This window comes from Hyaena hyaena, unplaced genomic scaffold, assembly GCF_003009895.1.
Source record: "Hyaena hyaena isolate Hyena2069 unplaced genomic scaffold, ASM300989v1 scaffold_95, whole genome shotgun sequence".
Taxonomy (NCBI): domain Eukaryota; kingdom Metazoa; phylum Chordata; class Mammalia; order Carnivora; family Hyaenidae; genus Hyaena; species Hyaena hyaena.
Genome location: NW_024080727.1, coordinates 1597270 through 1611660, shown reverse-complemented (window position 1 = coordinate 1611660; position 14391 = coordinate 1597270). Strand labels below are relative to the sequence as shown.

The following is a 14391-nucleotide window of genomic DNA, read 5'->3' as shown; positions in this document are numbered from 1 at the left end:
CCCCTCTCTGCCCCTTCCCTGCTTGTCCTCTCTCTCTCTTTCTCTCTCTCTCTCCCTCTCTCTTTCAAAAATATATAAACATAAAAAAAAGAGAGAGAGAGACACTAAACTTGTGTGGAGTCTCTTAAAATATACCAAGAGATCCCTATTGGAGCCTCAGTGAAATCCTTCCGTTCAAGTGCAGGAGAGCCCTGGATGCTTCTCAGCATCCAGTAAGGCTGTTTCTCAGGAAATTTTTCTTCCTGCTGGTTTATGAGGAATGTTACTCAGCCGCCACCTTATGAAGCAATTTCAACCTTTGCCATGCTGTTAGGTTGATGTTTACAGGGTGTGGTGGTAGGAGTCACATTTACATAGTCCATGGTAATTCTGAAATTGCTCAGCCTTTGTCACACTGTCATGCATCAATCAGTGACATCATTAAGCACCAACTGTGTACCAAGGGCCGTAAGCTTCATGCCCAGGAGCAGCCCCTCCCTTACACCCTAGCCTTATTTTAAAGGCCCCATTCTGGCATTCCTCTGGCCATACCTCTCTTCCACTGGGTGAGGAGTCCAGAAACTGAAGGCTACATGCCCACCTGCACACCATAGCCCCTTTCTAGACTTGCTAGGGCTGCCTAGGACCCTAGAATTCCATGTCTAAACACTTCTAAGTCCACTTCAAAGGCCTTCATGGACCCTTCTCCAGGCGTATCCTTCAAAAAAGTGACAGCACACTATACCCCTAGGCCTAGGGATGGCCAGAAGGAGACTTGGGGAGGAGACAAGGAGCTCACACTTGGATGCATAATACTGGGGCATCTACACTTATGTGTCCTGGGCTTCTAGCCCAGCAGGACCTGGGGATGGGAAGGTGTATAGGACCAGGCTGAGGGCCACCTAATTCCACACGCACTCTTGCCGTGGGCCCCTCCAATGTTAGGGGTGGGCCTGTCCACAGGGCCTCAGGATAGGTCTGCAACTCTAGAAAGTCCCAGGAATTCTGGAAACCAAAGATCTACCCAGACTGTGTGGTCACCAGAGGAGACAGAAATCCTCATGTAATTTCTGTCAGCTGAACCACTCCTCCCCAGAGAAAACAGAAAGTAGTTTATTCACCCCAGCTTCCCCATGCATCCCTGGCTTCCCCACCAGCAAGTTACCACTTCACTATTGACTGTCCCCACACTAGAAGGGAGGCAGGGGAAACACATTCGTGATCAATGGGGTCTGTGTTTAGTAAAACTTTTGGTAAGAAGGTGTAGAAAAGTATAGGCTAAAAGGCAGGGGTGGGGGTGTGTCTCAGTCATGAATCCCTTCTGCATTCTCTACTGACCTACTGGGAATTGGTTAGGTGGGATGTGGGGTGAAGGTCCCTGCAGCTGAGGTCTGTGGGCTCAGGCGACAGGGTGAGAGATATGATTTAGATGCCCAGTGGCTCTGATATCTGCTTTTGCACCTATAAACTGGGAATAGCACCATTATCTTTTCATGGACCGTTACAGAAGTTCAATGAGGGGCACCTGGAGGGCTCAGTTGGCTGAGGGTCCAACTTCAGCTCAGGTCATGATCTTGCCACTTGAGATCGAGCCTTGCATCAAGCTCCATGCTGTCAGCTCAGAGACTGCTTGGGATCCTCTGTTCCCTTCTCTCTCTCTGCCCCTCCTTTCTTTCTCTCTCTCAAAAATGAATAAACATTAAAAAAAAAAGGTCAGTGAGATAATCACAATTATAACGACCATAACACACATCACAATTTGCAAAAGTTCCTTGAACCTCAGCATTCCACTTGTTGTATCCACAGAAAACAACAGTTACTAATGCCCTCAATTTACAGATGCAAAGTGAAGGTTACGGGGATAAAGTGACTTGCTCAGTGTGACCCAGAGTCAGAGTTAAACTCAGAGGGTGAAAAGACTATTTCTCTTGGCTTTACCTTTCTTCCAGTCAATATCTGGGAACCTGCCCTGTGAATAACTCTTCCCCATACGAATCATCAGTTCTGATTGTCACTTGAGATGACTTTGAAGAAATGTGCTTTTGAAAGTCCTTCTCTCACAGGGGAGAGACTGGAAGCTGGAAAGTGCAGGAAAGACAGAGCTAACCCTTCCTTCCGATTAGAAGGGGGGCTTGGGGAAATGGGAAGGAGAGGGTGGGGGCCAGAGCAGAGCACAGACGGCACATCCTTCTAAGCTTGTGGAGCCCTTCACTGCCTGGTACTGTCAAAGGAAACTTTCCACCTCTCTCCTCTCAAAGAGAACAGAATATGGATCTACAGTATTTCATAGAGAAGAACATGGCACTTGCCTTGCCCAGACATCTCTCCTTCCCAGAACACATAAAGCAATATCATATAATAATAAAGCTTTGGGTCACAGATGTAGTTTTTCAAGATCACAGCTAAGAAAACACAGCAGAGATAAAATAAAACAAGACGGAAAATAAATTAAACATCAAATGTAAAAATAAAATGAACAGTAATTACCTTGAGTATATATGAGAGCTTTCTGCGAAGGAATTCACGTCCTATGTGTGTATGCGTGTGTTTGTATATATATATAAAAGCTTCACCTTCACTTTCACAGCATCCCTGCAGAAGCAGAAAAGGGAAATATAATTAACAGTCTATACAATTATACCCATAAGTTTGCTTCTAGCTCTAACACTTTAAGTCAGAATTACAAACCAGTGGCAGATATTGGTATAGGCCGAATTGGACCTCCCAATCAGTTTTGTTTGACCTCCATAGTGCTTTAAAACAATTTGAGCCAACGTTTCAAATTTAGGAATTTTCACATAAAACTCCAGATCTCCAGCTTCATTTGAAAAGACCAGAAGATCTGGAAATAATCACAGGAGCTGCAGGCCTTAAGGGAGGCACAAGCTTAATCACCAGGCCCACTGCTTATTTCAGTTACCTGCCTGGCTTTCTAAGGCATTTAACTTTGTGATTCCTTACGTCTCTAAGATTTATCAATGTGAATTATGTCTTCAATGTCAGTGCAGGCTAAGTAAAGATAATATGGCCTAGCACAGCCTTGTTTAATGATTATAGTTGTATCAGCGCATGGTTTTTGAAAGAGCCAGTTTTGACCCATTAGCATACTGGCTCTCAACTATGGCTCTCTATGGGAATTATCTGGAACATATTTTTAAGTCATGCACTCCCCTTAGTCAGAGCACATAAATCAGGATCTCTGAAGGTGCCATCATGTCATCCGGATTATTGTTATTGTTGCTCAACAAACAGATTTATTAAACCACAGTGTACTGGTGGTAAAGTAACAAATCACAAAAGTAAACACACCTGTGTTAGAACCAGCAGCCAGACCAAGAAACAGGATGTTACCAGCATCCCAGACCCCTCATTTGTGTCCCTTCCCAGTCACGACCCCACTCTCCCCAACTATCCTAGCCTAACTTCTAATAGCATGGATTAATGTTGCCTATTCTTGAACTTACATGAACAGAATCCCACTGAATGCATTCTTCTGCATCTAGAGTCTCCCTCAACATTTATGACCAAGATACATCCAGGCTGATGCATGTAACAGTGATTGACTCATTTTCACTGGTGTTTAGTATTCCATGATATGACTATATCACAATCTATTTTTTTTTATTCTCCTGTTGAAGGAAATGTGGGTTGTTTCAGGGGCTGTAATGAATAATGCTACTATTTGTGAACATTCTCAAACATACCTTTGGTAAACATATATGCATTTCTGTAGGGCATATCATTACATAGTTTTTGAAAGCTGTTGTGCCAATTTATACTCCCACATGTGTGTATGAGAGTTCTAGCTGCCCCACATTCTCACCAACACCTCTGTTGTCTGTCTTTTAAATTTGAGCCTCTCTGGTGGGTGTGTAGTGGTACTTTACTGTGGTTTTAATTTGCATTCCCCTAATGGTTAATAAGGTGAAGTACCCTTTTCTGTACTTTTAAGCATGTTTCATGTTTCTTGGCCATTTGGATATGCTCTTTTGTAAAGTACCTGTTCAAATCTCTTGCTCAGGTACCCCTGGTTGGCTCAGTTGGTTAAACATCTGACTCCTGATTTTGGCTCAGGTCATGATCTCATGGTTCGTGAGTCTGAGCCCCACGTTGGGCTCTGCGCTGACTGCGCAGAGCCTGTTTGGGATTCTATCTTTGTCTCTCTCTCTATCCCTCTCCTGCCCTCTCTCTCACTCTCTCTGTCTCTCTCAAAAATAAACATTAAAACTACCTCTTGCCCTATTTTCTATTGTTTTAGTTTACCTTTTTTAATGGACTTGTTTATTGATTCTGAACTTGACTCTGTATTGTTTATATGTATGGCAAACATCTCCTTCCCCTGTGCAGCTTGTCTTCTACTCTTTTAATGGTAAGCTTTGATAGAAAGAAGTTATTAGTTTTAGGAGAGTCCAATTTATAGATCTTTTTTTGTTGTGCTAGTACTTTTTGTGTCTTGTTTAAAAAAATTACTGCCTATCCCGAGGTCATTAATATATTCTATTTTGTCATCGAGAATGATGCTGTCCAATAGAAAAATAGTGGGAGCCAAATATGTAATTTAAAGTTTTCTCCTAGTCACATTTAAGAAAATAAGAAAAAAAGTGAAATTAATTGTAATATTGTATTTTATTTAACCCAATATATCCCAAATACTATCATTTCAACATATAAACAATATAAAAATTATTAATAAGACATCATAAATTTTTTATCTACAGTAAATTTTTGAAATCTGATGTGCATTTTGCACTTAGAACCTATCTCTATTGGATGAGCCATGTTTCAGGGACTCAACAGCAATAAGTGGCTAGCAGCTATCATACCAGAATAACACAGATCTAGAAATTATAGTTTTACCTGCCACATCTAAATTAACACTCAGATGTGTATAAATTTTGAGGCTAGAATCAGGATTCTAGGTTTTTTCCCCTATCTGTATATTCAAACAACTATCTCTTCTGCATAGTATCAACATTATCATAAATCAAGGGTCCAAAGAATGGAGGCTTACTTCTAGAATCTCTAGTAGATTTCATCAGTCTACTGTGCCTTTGGCTTTAGTTTTTTTCATTTTTTTAAGTTCCCTAGTTGATTCTTATATTCCACAGTTTTGCGAATCACTATAAGTAGGTCACAAAATTTATTAGCAGCTATGACCAGAAATTTCATAGAGTGGAATGGAATGGAATAGAAGAGAAAACATCAATATGTACCAAGTATTGTTTTGTGAAATTTTTATTTCAGTTAGTGTGTGTGTGTGTGTGTGTGTGTGTGTGTGTGTTTAAATTGAGATCTAAAAGCATTTCTTACCATCAGTGATGGTCCAAAAAAAAAAAAAAAAGGTTTGAAATCCACTACAATAATGTAATCTGTGAAGCAATAACTTGGGAAAATCCAGCTTGCATGTTATCTTGTAGTCATCATGTAGAAATGCTCTGAAGTTTTACTCTTATACCATTGGTTATAGACCAGAATTCTACACAAAGCAGATTTCCATTAGAAACAAATCAGAGAAAGGGAGGAGCTCATTATAAAACCCTGCAACTTTGACCCAAAGTGGAATAAGATAATGAGTCCGTGATGTGAACATTACAAATGAAAATTGCTAATCTGCACAATTTGAGATTTGTTCAGCATTAGCATATTTTATGGTTTTCAAGTTTTAATTGGATGTCAAACAAGAAAACAAAATTTGAGGGGAAAAAATTGAAGCCAATTTAGCTATTAAATGATGTTAAGAAACCTTTGTTATTGAAGAAAATGCTCATAGAATTTTTGCTTGAATCTTGAAAGGATTATTTTATTGTTCAGCTTGTGTCAGGATCAATCTAATCAAGAACTATTTATTGACCATCCACTAAAATATGTCTGGCAAAGGAATCAAAATAAGAGAAAAAGGCTTTGTTCTTGCATACAAGTACTCTGTAGAGAACAAACAGATTGTGGCATATGATTTTCCCTAAATACTTCATTTTAGAATATGGATATAGTAAATAAAAATCTTTTCAAGCCCCTTAATGTAATATTTTATCTCTTCATATAACCTAAATACATGCCTTAGCTGTGAATTTCACAAGTTTCCCATTAAAAGAGAAAGGAAGGATATATTTGGTGGTCATTTCACAAGAGATACAAATGTTGAATTATTATGCCATATGCCTGAAACTACTACCGTGTTCTATATCAATTAGACCTCAAGAAAATTAAGAAGCTGGAGACCTGTTTTCATTTCTCACTTCTCCAGTCATAGTGACCACATGTCACATGTTTCAGAAGGCCCAGCTACAGAGATGGGAGAACCATCTATGACAGGAGGGGAAGTAATCCATGGTTGCACAAACACACAATATGTATGTATCTTTTGGTTTTATTTTTATATTATGCACCTGCATGTGAACGTATGTGTGCAAGAGAGAAACTGTGGTGTGTGTGTGTGTGTGTGTATGTGTGTGTGTGCGTGCGCACGTGTGTGCCAATCTTAAACAGAGAGATTTGGAGATTTTCATTAAATATCTCCATTTCTTGCTATTTCCTAAAGATAAATAAAAAGGATGTTTTCCACTGAATTGAAACCTCCATAAACCAAATACCAGCTATATGTTAGGCCTCTGGTCATTTCAGTTTACTCTCCTTAAGAATGCAGTATGAACCCTCTTCACAAAATTTAGTGACCAGGATGGCAAAAAGAAAATAAAAAAAGAGAAAAAAATGAAAATAAATGGTTATTAAAATGAATCAAACCCCTTTGACTTTACATTTATTTACAATTGAGAGGAATATAGACACTCACAGCTTAGGAACTTTTAAATTCTCATACTTAGGAAAGGTGAAGTTTGTGTCAAGGTCACCTAAGTTAAATCCCCTTCTCTTTAGAGCCACCATCTATTTGTTGGTGGGCTTTCTCAGACTTTAAGGTATAATAATAATGAAATTTGAAAATAACTGTCTTTAAAACACAGTGATTACTAATGTCTACTTATAAGCAAACATCTGTCTTCCATCAACAGAAAATCCTGTGAAGAATTTTGGCTGTCACAGTGTTGTACAAGGTCAAAAATTCTTAATATCTCCATTTACTTGCCATTTTAGGGCTTTTACCTAAGTCTTAATTTATTTTAATTAGGTTTTTAGCTTGGTTTCTGTTTTCATCATTAAAAAAAACCCACTGTAAGATGCCATCTTAAGGCAATGTATATAATATGACCCATAAAATGAAGAGATGGATGGCTGCATAGGACTTAGGAAAATAAAAATAAGTCTTACTACTTTAGAATGTCTTCTTTCATAGTGACAATGGTCTGGACTGTCTAGGTCTGTCACAAAACATTTCTTCAATCATTCTGCATCTACCAAATAAACAAAACAACAAACTTGGGCTGTGTAGGACCAATCAAGTTAGTGTATTTGTTGTGCAGGTGTTTCTTTTTTTTTTTTTTTTGAGGACTCTTTTTTTTTTTTTTTTTTATTTCTAGGAGACAGAGAGAGAGAGAGAGACAGCATGAGCAGGGGAGGGTCAGAGAGAGAGGGAGTCACAGACTGAAACAGGCTCCAGGCTCTGAGCTGGCAGTCAGCACAGAGCCCGACGCAGGGCCCGAACCCACGAACCGCGAGATCATGACCTAAGCGAAAGTCGGACGCTCAACCGACTAAGCCACCCAGGCGCCCCTGTTGTGCAGGTGTTTCTAAGAGAAGGGAGACCTGCATTTGACTCCAAAGGGAGCTCCCCCGTGTTCCTCTATCTCTCTGTAGGGAGAGATTGCCAAAACATTACTCTTGATGCCAACTAGCCCATTTGGTGAACGTGACTATAGGCATTTAGCCAGTAAATAAGTCAAACACTCTTGTTCAAATTCATCTTTATAAAGGTATATTATCTCCAGTTTAGTCTTTGGACTACATCCCTAAATTCACATTGGGGAGGCCTTAGAAAGCCCAACGCTATTGTACGGATGGACTGGAGCCCAAGGGAAATGAATGGTTCCACACTACACTCTGTGTTTTATGAGACCTTGGAGCCAGACCCTCCTCCCATGCACAGCCTGTGGGCAATGTCTTGGGGGCCTAAGAAAACTTAGATGAATTGTGTGCGTGTGCGTGTGCGTGTGTGTGTGTGTGTGTGAAGGTGTGCATAAAAATATATTTTTCCTTTAACTCTGCAATGATTAGCACAACAAACCCAAACTTGCAAAAGAGGTATCAGATGCTTTTGCTTTTTGCCTGATTTTACTATGCTGCGGGGGACTCTTAGCACAGGATGTTTACTATTATGCCTCATAGGCTGTGTCAAAGCCAGACCAACTCCATCGTGGAAGATCTCCATAACCACCATCCAATTTTCAAAGAAAGTCAGTGACACAATGTAAACACCACCAGTCAGCTCCGTGAGGGCAGAGTCTTGTCTCTGTTGGTCACTGCCAATACCCCTGAGCCCAGAGCAAGATCCAGCATGCTGTAAACATCAGCAAATAACTGCAGAAAGGAATACTATTTATTGAAGGCCTATCATTGTCAGTCGCGTAAAAGGCACTTTGCATACCTCATCTTTCTACCTCTTATAACAAATAACCTTGTGGAATGGACATTATAATAATTATCATATAAATAAGGAAACTGAGGTTTGAAGGATTTCACAGGCTTGCCTAGGTCACATCCATAGTAAGCATAAAGCAGGGATTCAAATCTAGATCTGTCTGCCTTTCTAGCCCATGTTCTTTTTCCCAGCAGAAACAAAGTATAGGTCTTTTGCTATCAGATAACCAGGTTAGCACATTTACATATTATCATGGCTTCAGTAACCCCTCCATGGGCTGACGGAACAGGATAGGAATAGAGAAGGCTCCAACCACATATTTCTGTAAGCAACAGAGTTTGGGCTTTCTCACTTCCCTGCTCTGCTACTATACCTCTCACTAAGCTGAAATGTCCTCATTGGAAAACTGCAGAACATGAGTTCTATCTCACTGAATTAAATGAGCAATACATTTATGCACAGCAAGGATTCAATAAATGTAGTTTATTACTAACCCAGAATTTTTTTTTAAAGTTTATTCATTTTTGAGAAAGACAGCATGAGCGGGGGAGGAACAGAGAGAGAGGGAGACACAGGCTCTGAAGCAGGCTCCAGGCTCTGAGCTGTCAGCACAGAGCACGATGCGGGGTTTGAACCCACGGACTGAGATCATGACCTGAGTCGAAGTCAGCTGCTCAACTGACTGAGCCACACAGGCACTCTTACTAACCCAGAATTAAGTAGGTTTACTGACCCAGAATTATCTCCAAAGTACGTCAATTAATTTGATTGCTTTTGGAATAAGCAGAAGTATTTTTAAAGGGAAGATTATGTAACTATTGTCTATTTTCCCCCCTTAAAGAATTTGCCCCTTTGACCAGCAAAATCTGATGAAATTTTTAAGTGGCAACCCCTTAAGAAAAAAAAGCATATAGGGGAAAAGGCATGAAAAGGTGCTGTTTAAAGTCAGAACCCTCACTTGTGATTGAGAAGGCACTTGAATATTGCAGATTAACACATAAATTAATATTCACCATCTGGTGAGTCCCAAAGGTTTCTTTCCCATGCTCTGTGTAAGGCTTTTCAGGAAACAAAAATGTTTAAAAGAATATCCTCACTATGGGGTGCCTGGGTGACTCAGTCGGTTAAGCAGCTGACTTCGGCTCAGGTCGTGATCTCACGGTTGTGGGTTCGAGCCCCGTGTCGGGCTCTGTGCTGACAGCTCAGAGCCTGTTTCAGATTCTGTGTCTCCCTGTCTCTCTGACCCTCCCCAGCTCATGCTCTGTCTCTCTTTGTCTCAAAAATAAATAAACGTTAAGGAAAAATTTCACAGAATTCTAAAAGAAAAAAAAGAATATCCTCACTAAACATGTACTTGAGTTAGAAAAAAGGAAAATTTTATTATGTTTCTCTAACCAAGGCTGGCAGTTTTGGAACTGATCAGCTAATGCCCTCTGGGCACACACGGCATGGAGTCTGTCTTGTCCAAGACAGCATTAGCTTAGAGAAGTTTGCTGCTGTGAGGTGAGCAAATCCTGCCTTGTTCAACTTACAACATGCCAAAATGGTCTGAGATGGCTTTGGCCATGTCACCTGGAGGTCCGTGGTCACCCTTTCCATTTCTCCTTCCGAGTACCCCAAGCTGTGCTGACTGAGGGCTCAGCCTCATGTGATTCCACTCCCTGAATGATTCTTCCTATCCTTACAATGAATCTGTTTACACTTGCCAGAGAGCAAGTGATACAGGTCATGAGGAGGAGTCTGGACTCAACATTTGCTCTCCATTACTGAATATTTCTGAAGTAAAACTGATCAAGCAATGGGCTTCAAATCGCCGGGCCAAAAATGAGCATTTTGATCATCTCTCTCTCTCTCCCTCTCTCCCTCTCTCTCTCTGTCTCTCTCTCTCACACACACACACACACACAGTCAAGGCCAACGCGGTTTGAAAGTTCTCAAATGGCTACAGCATCAGCAAAATGGTGCCTACCTTTTCTGAAACCTCGGCCCACAAAAGCTGCCCCTTGCCGGTGAGGAACAGAGGCAGATTTCCAGCGTTCCAGTCAGCTTCGTTCTCATCAGAGAGCAACACACCCCATCTCTGTGTAAGCTCTGAAATTCTTTCAGGGACCCACCCTCTAAAGTTGCAAGTCAAGATTTCTGACTGAGGGCGATCAGTGACGTGAGACAGAGCTACTGGATGGCACCTTCAGCTTCTTCCTGACGGGAGGATGCTTCCTGTTTCACCACTTGGGAGAGGAGAGGACTGGAACTCAGTCAGACATGGGATGACAAATGCAGGATTGCCTCATTGTTGTTGGTTTTGGTGCTCACTGTCATTGGCCAACTACTGAACGAGATGGTCTTGCTGTTTGCGTGAAAAGGAAGGGGTTTATGTGACCGAGAGAAGGCTGAAACAGTGTTGACAACCCTACACTATTCCCCAAGTGCGTCTGACAGCAGCTATATCACTTTCTAGAAGTCTGGGAGCTTTGGGCTAACTAAATCTCCACCACAACCACCACCAGCATGCCATCCATCCACAGAAAGGCAACTACTTCTCTGCCTGTTTCCTCGCAACTCGGGGGAAAATATCACTTTTTTAGAACCACGTAATAACCAAAAAATAAAAGTCTGGCCACCCTTCCTTTCAGAAAGTCAGAGGTAATTCACTTTGTTTTTATTCGTGTAAATGAATAAAATGAAATAATGAAAGACAAACCTGTTAGTAGCAGGATACAAAGGCTGTCTGTCTGCTTGAGGCGCTCCAATTTCAAAGTCAAGTGTGCCTACATGTACGGTGTTTATTTGAGATGTTAGACCTTTTGGGGCCGTTTTCACTTTCTCTTGCCTGAAGATGAAACAATTCTGGGCGTGGATTATTTAAAGGTGCTATGACGAGTAAGGAAGCTCCACAAGTTGGTACTTGTACCCCCTTCTAGCCAAACCTCACCTCCTGGGTGGTGTGGGGAACGCCGCCTACTCTGAGGGCCTGATTCAAGGTCCTTCCCATTGGCTGACTTCAGCTGCTGAGAGACACCTTTCCTCTCCTGTCAACTAATCAATGACAGCAAATTAAAAATTAACTAGAGACAGAGAAGGGGAAAGGCCAGTTTTAGACTCCACAGTTTCTCGAGTTTCAGTAATGAAATTCAGTTCAGAGATGGAGGATTGGTAAAGGCCCTTTCACTGGACCCTCATTCAGTGAATTCTTCCTGCCCTGTTTTTCTCTTCCCAGACTTTTCTAAGAAAAAATTTTTGATGTTTATTTCTTTTAGAGAGAGAGAGAGAACACGCACAAATGGGGGAGGGGCAGAGAGAGAGGGAGACACAGAACCTGAAGCAGGCTCCAGGCTCTGAGCTGTCAACACAGAGCCTGAAGTGGGGCTCGAACCACAAACTGTGAGATCATGACCTGAGCTGAAGTCAAACACTCAACCAACTGAGTCACCCAGGCGCCCCTCTTCCCAGACTTTCTTTGGGTTATTACAGGATTCAGGAATTTTAAAGCTCACCTGGCAGGGGGGCTGAGCTCCCAGCAGAGTGGTCACTAAGTGCAGCAGGTTGTGGTTCAGATCCTGGTCACGTCTTGCTAGGTGACTCGGTAGAATTGCCAGTTCTTCCTGACCTCAGACTACTGTCCCTTTCTAGTCCATCATTCTCCAACTGCCACTAAGCTCATGTTCCTAATTTAACTTTCTTTATCCTGCCTCTCTTCCCTTCTGTTCTACCAGCTACCTTCTCCCTAGAAGCTTTCTTAGCATGGGTGACAGCCTGGTTCCTGGTTGCAAGTGCTGTAGCTCACTATCTCCTCCATAATCCAAAGAATCCCATTATCATACGCTGTACTGAATCGCTGTCAAGGTGTAGTCCCTTCTTCCTTCAGGAACAAAGGTAAAATCTAGCCCTTTGCACAATCTATGCAACGGGTTGCCTCCAGAGGGACTGAAGTGGGGGATTCTGATGTTTGTGAGTTGTGACTTGGGAGGAGCCGTGTACGTATACATAAGCCTAGTGTGTCTTTGCATGACTCCTCTGAGGAAGACAAATAAATACAAGTATGGTTCTTTCAAAGACTCCTGAGGTAATGCCTTTCCTTTTCCCTTCCTCCCTTGGGCCTCATGATAAATGCATCAGTTCGCTGCTAACAGAAGAGAGAGAACCCCAAGAAGCATGATGGAGCAAGAGGCGTGTGTGGGAGTCACTTCCCCGGGTAACACTTAACTGTCTCATTTTATGAGAAAAGTTGAGAAGCCAGTTAAAACATTAAATCTGTTGTACATTTCAAAATCCTCATAAACAGATGTTGTTTATTAAATCTTAATGATTCACTTTTTAAAAGTGAATCTCACACCTCTGACAATTAAACGTGGTCAGTTAAGCCTGGTATTAGTGGGCAAGGTTTCATGGGGAGCAGCCAGGGGCTGCATTCCAAAATGGATGGGTTTTTTACACGCAGAGCAAGCTTGTTACTCATCGGTACTGAAGCAAGTACGTGTGTAAAACACCTACTGGGTATATTTCAAAGAGCAAAATAGGGTATATTTCAAAGAGCAAAATAGGAGAGGGGGATAAGATAAGAGCCATGAAGACCCCAGGTAAACCCAGTCAGGATTCTGAAGGGCCACATAGGAACTTGCAAGAAAAACATAGCATTAAGCAGGACACAGGAAAATGGGCTCTGGGCCGCAGCAGGAAAGCACAGAACTAGAAATTGTGTCCAAATCTCTGCTAGCCAGGAGCAGAGGGTGCACGGGATATAGACATAGATGAAAGGGATGTGGGGCAACTTCTGATATTTAAATTGCATGTCACATTGCAAACCAGTTCTGAGCCCAATTTTCTAGAGAAGGAAATGGAAGTTTGATAGAAGTGACCTGCTTTTACCTCGAAGGAGAGAAACGCTTCCAAGAAACTTAAGGAGTACAGTTTGGGCCATACTGGTCTTAACCTAACCAGTCCAATTTTCTGGGCTTTTAGGAACAGAAACACTATTTCCTTGTAATGTTTCATCTTATCATTTTCACAGACTTTCCAAATGCAAAGGTTTTTTTTTCTGATAGACAGATGTGTTAAGTCAAAATGCTACCAAACTGTATTCTTTAAATAGGTTCATGGGAAAACTCCTATGGAACAAGACGATATCTTCACAAATGCCTAGAGCAATACCTACACCAACTCAATTTGAACACTTGTCTTCTTGACGTAAAAAGTTCCCTGGATAATGTGCCTAAATCCCCACAATGGACTATGGATTACAGACACACCTCAGAAATATTGCAAGTTTGGCTTCCTGACCACTGCAATAAAGTGAACATCTCAATAAAACTAGTCGAGGAAATTTTTTGGCTTCCCAGTGCATATAAAAGTTACCTTTACACTATACTGTAGTTTAGTAAATGTATGATAGCATTATATCTAAAAAATGTATATGTCTTAATTCCAATGCTTTCTTGCTAAAAATATAGTATCACCTGAGCTTTCAACCAGTCCTAATCTTTTAGGGTCTTGCCTCGATGTTGATGGCTGCTGGCTGATCAGGGTGGAGGTGGCTAAAGGACAGGGTGGCTGGGGGCAATTTCTTAAAATGAGACGACAGTGAAGTTTGTTGCATCAATTGACACTTCTTTTCATGAAATTTTCTCTGTAGCTTGCGATGCTGTTTGATAGCATTTTACTCACAGTAGAACTTCTTTCAAAATTGGAGTCAATCCTCTCAAACCCTGCCGTCGCTTGACTAACTAAGTTGATGTAATATTTGAAAACCTTTGTTGTCATTTCAAAAATCTTCACAGCATCCTCACCAGGAGTAGATTCCATCTCAAAAAAAGCACTTTCTTTGCTTATCCTTAAGAAGCAACTCTTCATCCATTTATGTTTGGTCACAAGATGGCAGGGGCTCC

General features: G+C 41.4%; 1 protein-coding gene across 1 annotated transcript in view; it reads right to left on the bottom strand.

Moving 5' to 3' along the window:
- The window catches only part of CERS3 (ceramide synthase 3), a 111774-nt gene extending 101179 nt beyond the window's left edge, over positions 1-10595 (bottom strand). The window contains exons 1-2 of the mRNA XM_039235039.1: positions 10479-10595; positions 2467-2571 (exon numbers count right to left, since the gene is read on the bottom strand). The gene's annotated coding sequence lies outside the window, so the exon portion shown is untranslated. The remainder of the gene's footprint in view (positions 1-2466; positions 2572-10478) is intronic.
- Between the last annotated feature and the right edge of the window lie 3796 nt (positions 10596-14391).